Here is a 12,840-nt window from a genome sequence, read left to right as displayed (position 1 = left end):
ATTTTGGAAGCTGCTGCTTGCTTCCTTTTTCCATTTAGTTTTTAGAAGACAAAGAACGTCTAAAGAGATGCAGATTTAAAGGAAATATAAGTTAATGCTGCATGGGTATGTTTATCTACACGGCATTCTCCAGCTTACTAATCCAGCAGAGTTCTAACACCCTCTGTGGTCATGGGTTGTTTTTCTTAAGTATTCCTCCATCAGAGTATCTAAGAACAGATGCTTAGATACTGCTGAGACCTTTGTTGGTCTTACTTGATCTCTGGATCATAGTTCCTTGATATTTTACATATTCTGAGTTCTAACCTGAACTGGCCTTCATGGTTAAAGATGCATTTATATACTGTGCACTGGCCAGGAAGCTTATCTTTTGAAATTTGCCCTGAGTATGAAGGCCCTTCCTAAAACCCCATTACACTCATTTCTAAACTTAGTAATTGTAAATTGTGTCAGTTGTTAAATTCTGTCTTGTAGAGAGGTATTTTGTAGTAAATAACATGTTTTTAAAACTGAAATTTGCATTTTAGTAAGGTGGTAATCATTTCATAATTCTTAGTTTTGTGAGGTGTCCATAAATAACACATCTGATCTTTTAAAATATAAGACAATTGAATTTATGTAATGATTCAGGCTTTTCAAAGTTAAAAAGGTAGTTATTTTAAGGAATGGATAGTTTGTGACATTTATTTTAAACAAAATAAGCCATTGATCTTATACACATAGCCATGTAAGTAAAATGTTTTCTTATTTTAAATTAGATTATGTTTTAACTTTTTTTTGGTTTTGCTTTGTATTTGACTGATTGCTTTTCTTTATTCCTAATTCTTTTATTTGTTCCATTTTTAAAAGCTGATAACTGTTGTTTGTCAAGTCAAAGTTGGATTTAAAAATAAACATTTAGTTTTAATAAGCTGATAGCGGCACTGCAGTGACAGATGGTTGAGAGTTTGTCACTAAAGCTGTGGCACCAGTCTTCTAATGGACTCAGCCTATATTCAGCCTGTGTAGCCCTGGCAGATTCTTTCTCTATTTCAGAATGGGACAACAGAAGAAGTGACTTCAGACGAAGAGGAAGAGGAAGAAGAGGAGATGGCTGAAGTAGGTATTTTATGTAAGAATGATATTTCATAAATGTCATCATTTTTGGTTTGAGTAATTCTCTAAATCTCCTTTGTAAACTACTATTAATGTGGAATAATTGAAAGCACATTGTATTTGGAATGGAATATAATTTCTCAACTCTGGCTTTACCTCTAACTGATGAGACACTTTTGAGCAAATTGCTTTATCTAAATTCTTTGGGTTTGATTTTCTGGAAAACAAAAGCTCTTAACTTTTAGCACCAAAGTTTTATTTATATCTAATACTAATCAGTCCTTACCCTGTATTTGGTTATTTTTAGGCAGATAAACTAGTAAGTTTAAAAATTTTTATGTTTGCATAAAAGGAGAATTTGTGAACATGTTAGGGACTACTCACCAGAAGTAGTGAAACTGTCTCTTATTGAAAAATCATCAAGGGATTTTGTTTGTCTGTTTCATGCTGCTATAGTAGAATATCAGAGACAGGGTAATTTATAAAGAACAGACATTTATTTTCTAACAGTTCTGGAGACTGGGAAGTCCAAGATGAAAGTACCAACATTGGGTGTCTGAGGGCCTTCTTGTTGCATCTTCACATGGTAGCAGGCAGAAGGGCAGGAGAGCAAGCTAGTTCCATGTGTGAAGCTTCATTCATACGGGCCTTAATCCCATTAAGGAGGAGGGAGCCCTCTTGGCCTAATCACCTCTTAAAGGTCCTACTTCTTAATATCATCACATTAGAAACACCTGAATTTTGGAGGGAACACATTCAAACAGTAGCAAATTCAGTAGAGCAAATTCCAAAGACATTGAGCCTAGGCCAGTTGTCAGTTATGGGTATAATTTTAGATGTTTTCAGACTCTGAAGCTTTGCATTTAAATTGAGACTTCAGAACAAAGATCTATGTCTCTGCATTGATCAAATAGAAGGTATGTGAATTTTATGGTCTTGATTGTTTTAAAAGATTTTTTTCTGTTTGAGGTCTTATAATTAATTTAGGCTTTCATTTTCTTGGTTTGGAAATTATTAATTTAAAATATACTTTAGAGTTCTTCAGAACTAAAGAAGCAGTGTTGTAGGCTTGTTTTTGTTTGTTTGTTTTTTTGAAACAGGGTCTCACTGTCACCCAGGCTGGAGTGTAGTAACGTGGTCATGGCTCACTGCAACCTTGAACTCCTGGGTTCAAGCAATCCTCCTGAGTAGCTGGGACTACAGGCAGGTGCCCCACGTCCAGCTAATGTTTTTTTATTTTTTGTAGAGTTTGAGTCTCATTCTATTGCCTAGGCTGGTCTTGAACTCCTGGCCTCAAGTGATCCACCACCTCGGCCTCCCAAAATGCTGGGATTACAGGTATGTGCCACTGTACCTGGCTGTAGGCTTGTTTTATGAGTCTGGGGGTAAAATACTTCTTAAAATCGTTCAGTTAGAATGGGAGTTTGTTTTAATGTTTTTATGCAGTTTAGCTGAGGTAGAATAAACTGCATGAAAACATTAAACCTTTTCCGTGGGTCAGGCAACCATTGTATAAAGATCATGAGCCCTTTCATTGATAATGAACAAGGGACCACAACTTTGAGGGAAATCTAGAAGGGTAAGAGACTAGACTTTGGAGATGTCAGATGAGGACAGCTGAAAAGCAGATATTCTAGGCTCCTAAAAGAATGTGGGAACAGGCCCAGGACATCCTTGGACATGGTGTGTTTGGGTGCATTGGATGCCTTTCTTTTGAGAAGGAAGGTTGATGTGTTGAAGTCATGGAAAGCAAGATTGGCCAGAAAAGGCAGATGGTTAAAAGTCTTGAATTCAAGACAGGCGTGTGTTTCTATTTGGTGTGATTATTGTTAGGAAGGCCTTAAGCAGGGAATAGTGTGCTGAGGATATTGCTTTAGAGAGATAGGGTCCCTGTCACCCAGGCTGGAGTGCAGTGGCATGATCATAGCTTACTGCAGCCTCAAATTCATGGGCCCAAATGAGCCTTCTATTTCAGCCTCCTGAGCACCTGAACTCAAATTCTTTTTCTAACTCATTTTTTAGTTATTAACATCAGTAGATGCTTACTACATAAAACCATAAACTGCAATTAGGGGAAAGCACCAAATATTTCCAGAGATAGCAACTAAAATTAATTGAAATTAACGTTTCAATAGAAGTTCTTCTGGTCTTTTTCTGTGCATATTTCAGCATAATTGAAATTCTTTCTATTCCTTTGTGTATTCTATTTTTCATTTCAAAATTTTTCAATACAGAAGAAATTATGCTGTGTTGGTATTTCAGTGGCCTGTTAATATTTCATGGAATTGAGTTAACTGTTTTGCTATTTTTGCACATGCATATTTTGTGTTTGTTTTTGTGGTAGCAAGGTTGAAATAGGTATCCTTATGCCTAAATTTGTGTTTACATCTTAGACTAGTGTCTTGGAATACAATTCTAGGACTCGAGTTTCTGGAACAAACTATGAACAGTTAAAGTTCTTGACACCTGCTGCTAAACTGTCTTAAAGGTTCCTCTTAAGAGGAGATTTAAAAGATGGCTTGTCCAGGCGTGGTGGCTCATGCCGATAATACCAGCACTTTGGGAGACCGAGGTGGGTGGATCACTTGAGGTCAGAAGTTTGAGACCAGCCTGGCCAACATGGTAAAACTCTGTCTCTACTAAAAATGTAAACAAATTAGCTGGGTGTGGTGGTGTACGTCTGAAATCCTAGCTACTCAGGAGACTGAGGCATGAGAATCACTTGAACCTGGGAGGCAGAGTTTGCAGTGAGCAGAGATTACCGCACTATACTCCCACCTGGGTGACAGAGTGAGATCTAGTTTTAAAAAGTAAATAAAAATTAAAGAAGTAAATAAATGATGGCTTATTTCATAATAGTTATGGCTTTGTAAAGCTTTTAAATCGGCTTTACCCAGAGTCTAGCTTTTAAATAAAATATGAGATATAAAAGGTGGGAGCCTCTTGAGTGGAATGTGGGGGCTTTTTCTCTCTCCCCATAGGATAGATATATTCTGTTTCTTGTCCCCCATTGAGTCAAGAATAATTTAACTTTTGGCGTAAGACACTGCTGAAGAAAAATAGGTTGAATAAGCTAAAATTTTTCTTCTTTTTGCAGGACATAGAAGACTGAGATCACTGTGAGATGAAGGAAGAGCCTGTTAGTGGGAAAAAGTTGGAGGATGAAGGAACTGAAAAAGAACATTTAGCAATATTAGAGAAAATTAGGAAAGACCCTTTAAATGTGTAAGTGTGTGTAAATAGCTAGAGCCTGGACTTTTTGGTTAAGTAATTATAGTTGATACCAGGCAATTTATGAACATGCCGATCTCAGCTGCTCTCCTTCTCCGTTCCTGCCTTAGTCATATGTTTATTGGTTTTGAGACAGGGTCTTGCTCTGTCACCTGGGCTAGAGTGTGGTGGCACAATCATAGTTCACTGTCGTCTTGATCTCCCAGGCTCCAGGGATCCTCTTGCCTCAGCCTCCCAAGTGTCTCGAACTATAGGCATGTGCCACCACACCAGGCTAATTTTTTTGATTTTTAGTAGAGATGAGGTCTCACTATGTTGACCATGCTGGTCTTAAACACTTGAGTTCCAGTGATCCTCCTACCTTGGCCTGCCAAAGTGCTGGGATTACAGGCTTGAGCCACCATGCCTAGCCATGGTCACATGTTTTGTTGCCCAAGGTTATCTTTCTCATTTATGAATAGCCACTTTTTACCCTGTTCATCTGCTCTTCACATCCTGGAACCACCTGCTGATCCCTGTATATGCCGCTTTCCAGCCTGTTTATGTTGTTTTCTCTGCTTACCTTCCTTCTGTGGCATCTGTATATTCAAATTCATTCTCTCCTACAAAACACAACTCAAATTATTTCTCCTTCATGAGGCTGACTTTGGTCCATCCTGCTCTGACCAAACCAAAAGTAATTCTTCTCTTTTGACTTAACATCTCTTTTATGTGAAGCGGCAGGATATGAAAGGAACATTGAGTTTGGTGACAAACACACCTTTTTTGGTTTCACTTTGCTCAGCTCTAAAATATGGATAGACAGTACATACCTTTTGGATGGCTGCTATGAAAAATAAACAAGCATGATGTGTGTATACACATAAAAGGCTCAGTCGGAGTAGGGAAACATCAAATGATTGTCTGAACACTTACTACTTCCTGCCTTGTATTAGAGCCATTTACCAACTCCACAAAATCCGAGGACAAGTTACTTTGTCTTGGGCACAGGTTCTCCAAAACAGAGAATGAATTGTTAGGCAAGTAGATGCCAAATGTTGAAACTGGATAGATTACTCTCCCTTCTTCAATCTTAGTTATATATTTAATTAGTAATTTTTCATAGAGGAAAGAAGTTTAGTCAAATTTCCATATCTTGATAATTTAAAAAACTAAGTTTGTAGCATTTGAATTAATGTTATTGTACTTTCTGTGTCTTGTGATTGATTCCAGTTTATCTTCAAAACAAGTATAAATTATTGAACACTTTTTCATGACTGATACTATGCTAAGTACTTTATACTTTATATATCTTCTCATTTAGTCTTCACAGCTGCTGTGTGAAATAGGTGCTCTTCATATTTTAGAGATAGGAGAAACTTCTCATATTTTATAGATATGAAATGAGCTCATGATCACATAGCTAGGAAGTAATATCTTTGTAAACTTAACTTTTTTTCTTTTTCAAAGTATAGTGCAGTCTTTAAAACCTTTAGTTTCACATGACCAAGAAGTAGTTCCATTTCTATTTAGTCTTAGGGTAAGATATTGATGTGTTTTCAACTTTGGAGAAGATCCTGCACTGAAACACTGAAACCAGTTGCATGTAGGCACACATGTTTCTCAGTGTCTTCATGTGTGAACTATACCGTCTGTGTAATATTCTTGCTTATAGTCTTATGAATGGAAGTCTCTTTTAGTTAGTAATGTGTCACCTTGAGTGTCTTCTAGTATTTTGAAAAATCGCTGGGGTTTGGAATTGACTCATACTGAATTCTGTGCTATCATGGAGTCCATGGTGGTCTGAACATGTTGGCTAGAGTTTTTCAGATGATAAGAAACAGGAAATGAACCAGACTTGTGTCTAATTTTATATTCTCTTGAAACTTCATAATGCTTCATTTAATTGGACTTTTTTTTTCTTCTTAAAATGTTGAATGGTGGTCAATTTTTATTGTAATCTTTTTCTTTTTTCTTTTTTTTCTTTTGAGATGGAGTCTTGCTCTATGGCCCAGGCCAGAGTGCAGTGGTGCCATCTCAGATCATTGCTATGTCCACCTCCCAGGTTCAAGTGATTCTCTTGCCTCAGCCTCCTGAGTAGCTGAGACTATAGGCACATGCAACCATGCCTGGCTAACTTTTGTACTTTTTTAGTAGAGATGGAGTTTCATCTTGTCAGCTAGGCTGATTGCAAACTCCTGGCCTCAAGTGATCCACCCTCCTCAGCTTCCCAAAGTGCTGGGATTACAGGTGTGAACCACCACACCTGGCTACTGTAATCTTTTAGATCAGGTTGAAATACCTTAAATCTTTAAATTAGTTGGCTCAGTAGACCCTGGTAAACAGTGGCTTTTGTGTTTCAGGCTGCAGTGTCTGGGTCAGTGCAAGCTTCAGATAGACTTAAGAAAGAGCTCAGGGACATATACAGATCACAGAATTATAAGACAGCTAAGGATCTCTAAAATCCTGCTCTTCTTATTGTTCTTTTGCTCTTTTCTGTTGTCAGATTATAAATGTCATTTCTTAAAACTGTGCAAAAATGGAAATGTTTACTAGCTTTATTTTGTGAAATTCAAAGGCAACCAAGTTCCAAAAGATGTAGGGGGTAAGATAGGATGAGTTTACTTGTTTTTTGGATTTAAAGAAATTGTTTTTATAGGTCCATCGGATTTTTTTTTGTCATTTTCCTGATAGAGTGAACTCTTACATGATTTTTATCTTCTGGCAAAAAGCTTGAGCAATATTGCTTGGAAAGTGAATAAGAGTAATATATTTCATTATACAGAGAATGATTGCCAAGTTGATTTTTATGATTTTTTTCCCCCAGTTTTGAAAGCAACATAATCAACTCTTATTGTAGAGGTAGTTATGTTATTACTTTAAAAATATATAGGTGTAGTACACCTGTAGTCCCAGCTACTGGGGTGGAGGGAGGCTGAGGCAGGAAGATCTTTTGAGCTTGGAGAAGTCAAGGCTACAATGAGCTGTGATTGCACCATTATTTTCCAGTCTGGGTGACAGAGCGAGACACCCTGTCTCTTAAAACAAAACAAAACAAAAGTGGGGGGTAGTGAGAGGTGGGCATCGTATTGGACATGTATATATAGGACAGTTGTAGAAAAATACTGATTTTTTAGTGATTTAACTCTATTTAACTCTTCTTTTCTTTTCTTTTTTTTTTTGGAGACGGAGTCTCACTCTGTCACCCAGGCTGGAGTGCAGTGGCGGGATCTCGGCTCACTGCAAGCTCCGCCTCCCGGCTTCATGCCATTCTCCTGCTTCAGCCTCCCGAGTAGCTGGGACTGCAGGCGCCCGCACTACGCCCAGCTAATTTTTTTGTATTTTTTAGAAGAGACGGGGTTTCACCGTGTTAGCCAGGATGGTCTCCATCTCCTGACCTCGTGATCCGCCTGCCTCGGCCTCCCAAAGTGCTGGGATTACAGGCATGAGCCACAACGCCCGGCCTAGTGATTTAACTTTTCATGGTTCCATCCATGGGAAATTGTTTTCCTTGAATCCCTTGGCTAATAATACAAGTCTAGGAAAGCATATTAAACTTCTTTTAAATTCTTGAGAAAATTATATACATGTGGCTGTTTTCCTTTAGAATGACTGCAAACTCTGAACCCACTTATTAGATTAGATTTAGGCTATTATGATCTCTTTTGGACATTTATTCTAAAGGAGCTGGAAGCTATAGTGACCTCTATTTTTCCTGGGGATATAGAGCAGCTTAAGATCTTCTCTTTCTGGAACTTATCCTAGATGCTCTATTTTAGCTTTCAGATTGGTTCATTTTTGAGTTAGTTGAAAAAAAAGATTCTCTTTGTTTGAACGGTTTTTTGTTTTGTGATTCTTAGGGTTGACCCTGATAGTCCTTTGCACAGTGATTTTCAGATCTTAAAAGAAAAAGAAGGCATAGGAGATATTTTGCTTAACTTATATTTTAAGTTAAGAAAATTGTTACAGGACTCTATATTTTTCTAATGGGGGTGTATATTTGTACAAGTGTTTTAGAAAACAATTTGGTAAAGTGGAAGATACTCATACACTATGGTTCAGGAATCTTGTGAATATACACTCCACAAGAAATGAGTATGTAGGCACCAGGAGATACAGGAATGTTCAGAGCAGCATCATTTATAATAGCCCTAAACAGAAAATAACGCAAGTGTTCATTCCAAGAAAATGAAGAACTGTGGTATTCATAAAATGGCTTATAGCTATGTGGGACAAGATGGGCAAACCTTGAACACTGTGTTAAGCAAAAGAGGCCAGACCCCCAAAACCTATTTTGTACAATTTCCTCTATATAGAGTTCAAAAATAGGCAAAACTAATGTTGGTTAGGGCATACATTCTTAGTGGAGGCAATATCACCTGCAGTGGAGTGAAAATTGGTCCTTAGAGTAAAAGAAAATCTTATCTATTATAATGGTCTGCTACTCTCCAAAGGGCCATAGAATATAAACCGACATACAATGTATCTGTGGTGTTAAAATTCAATGGGGCATGGGGGTAGAATTAGGGAAGAAACTTCTAAAAAGGCTTCGTAGGGAGACAAAAATGAAAAGAAAACTGAGAAACACTTATTTCTGGGTTCATACTTGGGCAGTAAAACTATCAAGAACAAAGAAGTGATTACATAGAGGTTAGGGTAAGGAGTACATCTAGGTGGGAGGTAGGGAGGTGTGAACTGAAAAGGTACATCCATGGGCTTCTTGGATACTGGCTGGAATATATTTCTGGACCAGGTTGGTGGTTACATGGGCAAATAATTTACAATAACTTGCTAAGATATGCCTTAAGGTATATTTTACATACTTTTCTGAATGTATGTGTTATATTTAATAAAGTATTTTTATGATACTAAAAATAAAGGTTACAAAGGAATAACAATGGAATCTAGAAAAAATATTAATGATCTAATATGGAATCTAGACAAGATGTAATGGTTTAAAATCTATGGCTATATGAGGCATTTTGATGAAAAAAACAAAGACATAAAAGAATACTTTGTTGTACTTACTCTAAGGATGGTAGTAGTTTTCTAAAAGCTTCTTACTTAGCTTTTTGTGTGTATATTTTTGCTTGCGGATATATCTTATGATTGAACTTTCTTGAAATGACCCTAATGTCAGTATTTTCTCTCACTTTTGTTGTCATAGAAACTGTTGTGGTTGTCAACTGGGTTGTCGTTGCTAATGGCTACTTCTTCATGGATTCATACGCAGGCCTAAAACAAAATGAATGAAGCACACAGGCCTAAAACAAAAAATAAAACACAAAAAAAACCGGGATGGTATCTTTCTTTTTTAAAACATTAAATCATATGTCCATATGCCCAACACCAAACTTAAGAAATAGAACCTGTCTCTTATACACATCTAGATGTGTATAAGAGACAGGTATCTGTGGTGTTAAAATTCAATGGGGCATGGGGGTAGAATTAGGGAAGAAACTTCTAAAAAGGCTTCGTAGGGAGACAAAAATGAAAAGAAAACTGAGAAACACTTATTTCTGGGTTCATACTTGGGCAGTAAAACTATCAAGAACAAAGAAGTGATTACATAGAGGTTAAGGTAAGGAGTACATCTAGGTGGGAGGTAGGGAGGTGTGAACTGAAAAGGTACATCCGTGGGCTTCTTGGATACTGGCTGGAATATATTTCTGGACCAGGTTGGTGGTTACATGGGCAAATAATTTACAATAACTTGCTAAGATATGCCTTAAGGTATATTTTACATACTTTTCTGAATGTATGTGTTATATTTAATAAAGTATTTTTATGATACTAAAAATAAAGGTTACAAAGGAATAACAATGGAATCTAGAAAAAATATTAATGATCTAATATGGAATCTAGACAAGATGTAATGGTTTAAAATCTATGGCTATATGAGGCATTTTGATGAAAAAAACAAAGACATAAAAGAATACTTTGTTGTACTTACTCTAAGGATGGTAGTAGTTTTCTAAAAGCTTCTTACTTAGCTTTTTGTGTGTATATTTTTGCTTGCGGATATATCTTATGATTGAACTTTCTTGAAATGACCCTAATGTCAGTATTTTCTCTCACTTTTGTTGTCATAGAAACTGTTGTGGTTGTCAACTGGGTTGTCGTTGCTAATGGCTACTTCTTCATGGATTCATACGCAGGCCTAAAACAAAATGAATGAAGCACACAGGCCTAAAACAAAAAATAAAACACAAAAAAAACCGGGATGGTATCTTTCTTTTTTAAAACATTAAATCATATGTCCATATGCCCAACACCAAACTTAAGAAATAGAACCTTTGGCTGGGCATGGTGGCTCACGCCTGTAATCCTAGCATTTTGGGAGACCGAGGCAGGCAGATCACCTGAGGTCAGGAATTCGAGACCAGCCTTGCCAACTTGGTGAAACCCAATCTCTACTAAAAATACAAAAAATTAGCCGGGCATGGTGGTGGGCACCTGTAATCCCAGCTTCTTGGGATGCTGAGGTGGGAGAATCACTTGAACCCAAGAGGCAGAGGTTGCAGTGGGCCAAGATTGCATCATTGCACTCCAGCCTTGGTGACAAGAGAGAAACTCCGTCTCTGAAAAAATGTATGTATAAAAGAAATAGAACCTTATCAGTACCTGTAGTACCTTGTGTACCCCTCCCTTGTCATGTCCTCTTTGGGAGGTATCTTGAAGGGAATATGAAATCTTGGCCAGGAAACTGGAGGATTCATGACTGCAGGTGGTGTTTTCATTATTTTTTTCCTGCTCTAGTTAGAACTTCAGGGAGAGGACGATATGGGAGGTAAATGGCTGAAATTCAGTTGGAATTGTATTTGTGGCCCATGGCTCCTGATACCAGAAAGAAGGGCCTTTTCTGGGGTTAGAGTATTTCCTAAGAGTCCTGGGAAGAATGTGATTGCCTTGAGCTAACTGACCTTCTGAAGAGGACCTTAAACTGAATTGCCAAGTTGTTAGTATCGGGATTCACAGACTTTGGAGAACAGCAGGTATGACTTGGAAAGATGTACAGGAAGGAGCCAGAACAATATATATTTATGGCCTCTGATGTCCACATTGACAACTTGAGCATCATGAATACTAAGCAAAATGGAACTTGAGATAAAGTGTAACACAACGATGGGCATGAGGGCAGGAGAGAATACGACCTGGTCAGCAACTTGGTAAATCCAACTTGCTGTGCTTTTAAGGAAGTTGTTGTCTGATATTATAGGCAACATCAGAATTACTGAATTGAATTCTGAGGTAGTACTTTAAGAAGGGTCTATTTAGATAAGTTTAGGTTCATTTAGAGAATAATAGCCAGGGGAAGAGATTCCATTCTGTGTCCTAGGATAGCTGATGAAATTGTGGATTTGGAGAGGAAAACATGGGGGTTCGTGATTGCTTGTCTTCAACTATTTGAAAGAGTATGTATATGGAAGCATTAGTTTTAATTTGTTTTTGGTGAAGACAGGGCATAAAACTAGAACTAATAAGTCAAATTACAAAGAGGTGATTTTCAACTCAATATAAGTAAGTGACTTGTGCTACTTAGACCCATCTGGTGATGTAGTCTTTGAAAAACAGTATGTTCTTCATCCTTAAGAATAACTTAGAAGGCTGAGATGTTAAATGGGAAGTCAGATAACTTCATGAGATTTTTGTAGAGCCTGAGAGTCTGGTTCAGAGTTAATATATACTGGGGTAACTCAAACTTCATTTTAACAGTCACCCTCAACTTTTTTCCCCTCCCTGAAGAACTCTTTTTATTTCTGTAAGATCTGGATTCCTGAGTTCCAGGGTACAGAGTTTATGGAATGGAGTCCCCAGGTTTTGATATAGGAGAGTTATTCTGAACTGTTTAAAATTAATTAAATAATCCATAATCAATTAATGGGTTTATAGTCACTCTTTAGGGATTCACGTATTTATAGATCTAAATAATAGTAGGTTAAATGAAATTGTACTTTACTAAGCTTTACATCACCCTCTATAATTTCCCTTATGTCTGTTAAATTATAGATAAAAGGTGAGCTACTTTATTTGAAAGTAGATTATAGTAACGGTCATTAAGTTGGTATCTTGCGTCATTAAGTTGGTATGTTGTGGATAATCTTGCATTTCTATTGTAAGCTAGAAAAGGATTTCCTCTTATCTTTCATTTTGTATCTTATCTTCCTCTCTTCATTTATTTTTATCAAGTCTGATGATGTTTGTCTTTTAATTGGATCAATTAGTTATTGCTGATACTTGGGTTCAAGTCTACCATCTTATTGATGATTCATTTGCATTTGTTTTTCTTGCTTTTTGCTCCATTTTGTCTTTCTTTTAGATTTTTTATGACTCTAGTTTTCTACCTCTGTCAGCATAGTTCTTATTCTTTTTTATTACCCTACAGTTACAATATGTCTTTGATGTGTCAAAGTCTAATATAAACTTGTAAATTCATATTTTTTTGTTTTTCTTGTTGGTACAAGGACCTTACCACACTGTGAGTTCATGTCCTTTCACCTAAATATTTGCTGCTGTTGTCAAGTATTTCAAGCC

The 12,840-nt window shown here is 37.0% G+C and overlaps 1 pseudogene; it reads left to right on the top strand.

The window, feature by feature from the left end:
* LOC105531823 overlaps nucleotides 1–8,292 on the top strand; it is a 10,043-nt pseudogene extending 1,751 nt beyond the window's left edge.
* Nucleotides 8,293–12,840: the final 4,548 nt, after the last annotated feature.

This window comes from Mandrillus leucophaeus, unplaced genomic scaffold (assembly GCF_000951045.1).
Source record: "Mandrillus leucophaeus isolate KB7577 unplaced genomic scaffold, Mleu.le_1.0 Scaffold91, whole genome shotgun sequence".
In the NCBI taxonomy this organism is placed as follows: Eukaryota; Metazoa; Chordata; class Mammalia; order Primates; family Cercopithecidae; genus Mandrillus; species Mandrillus leucophaeus.
The sequence above is the reverse complement of the archived record's forward strand: the minus strand, read 5'-3'. Positions and strand labels throughout refer to the sequence as shown.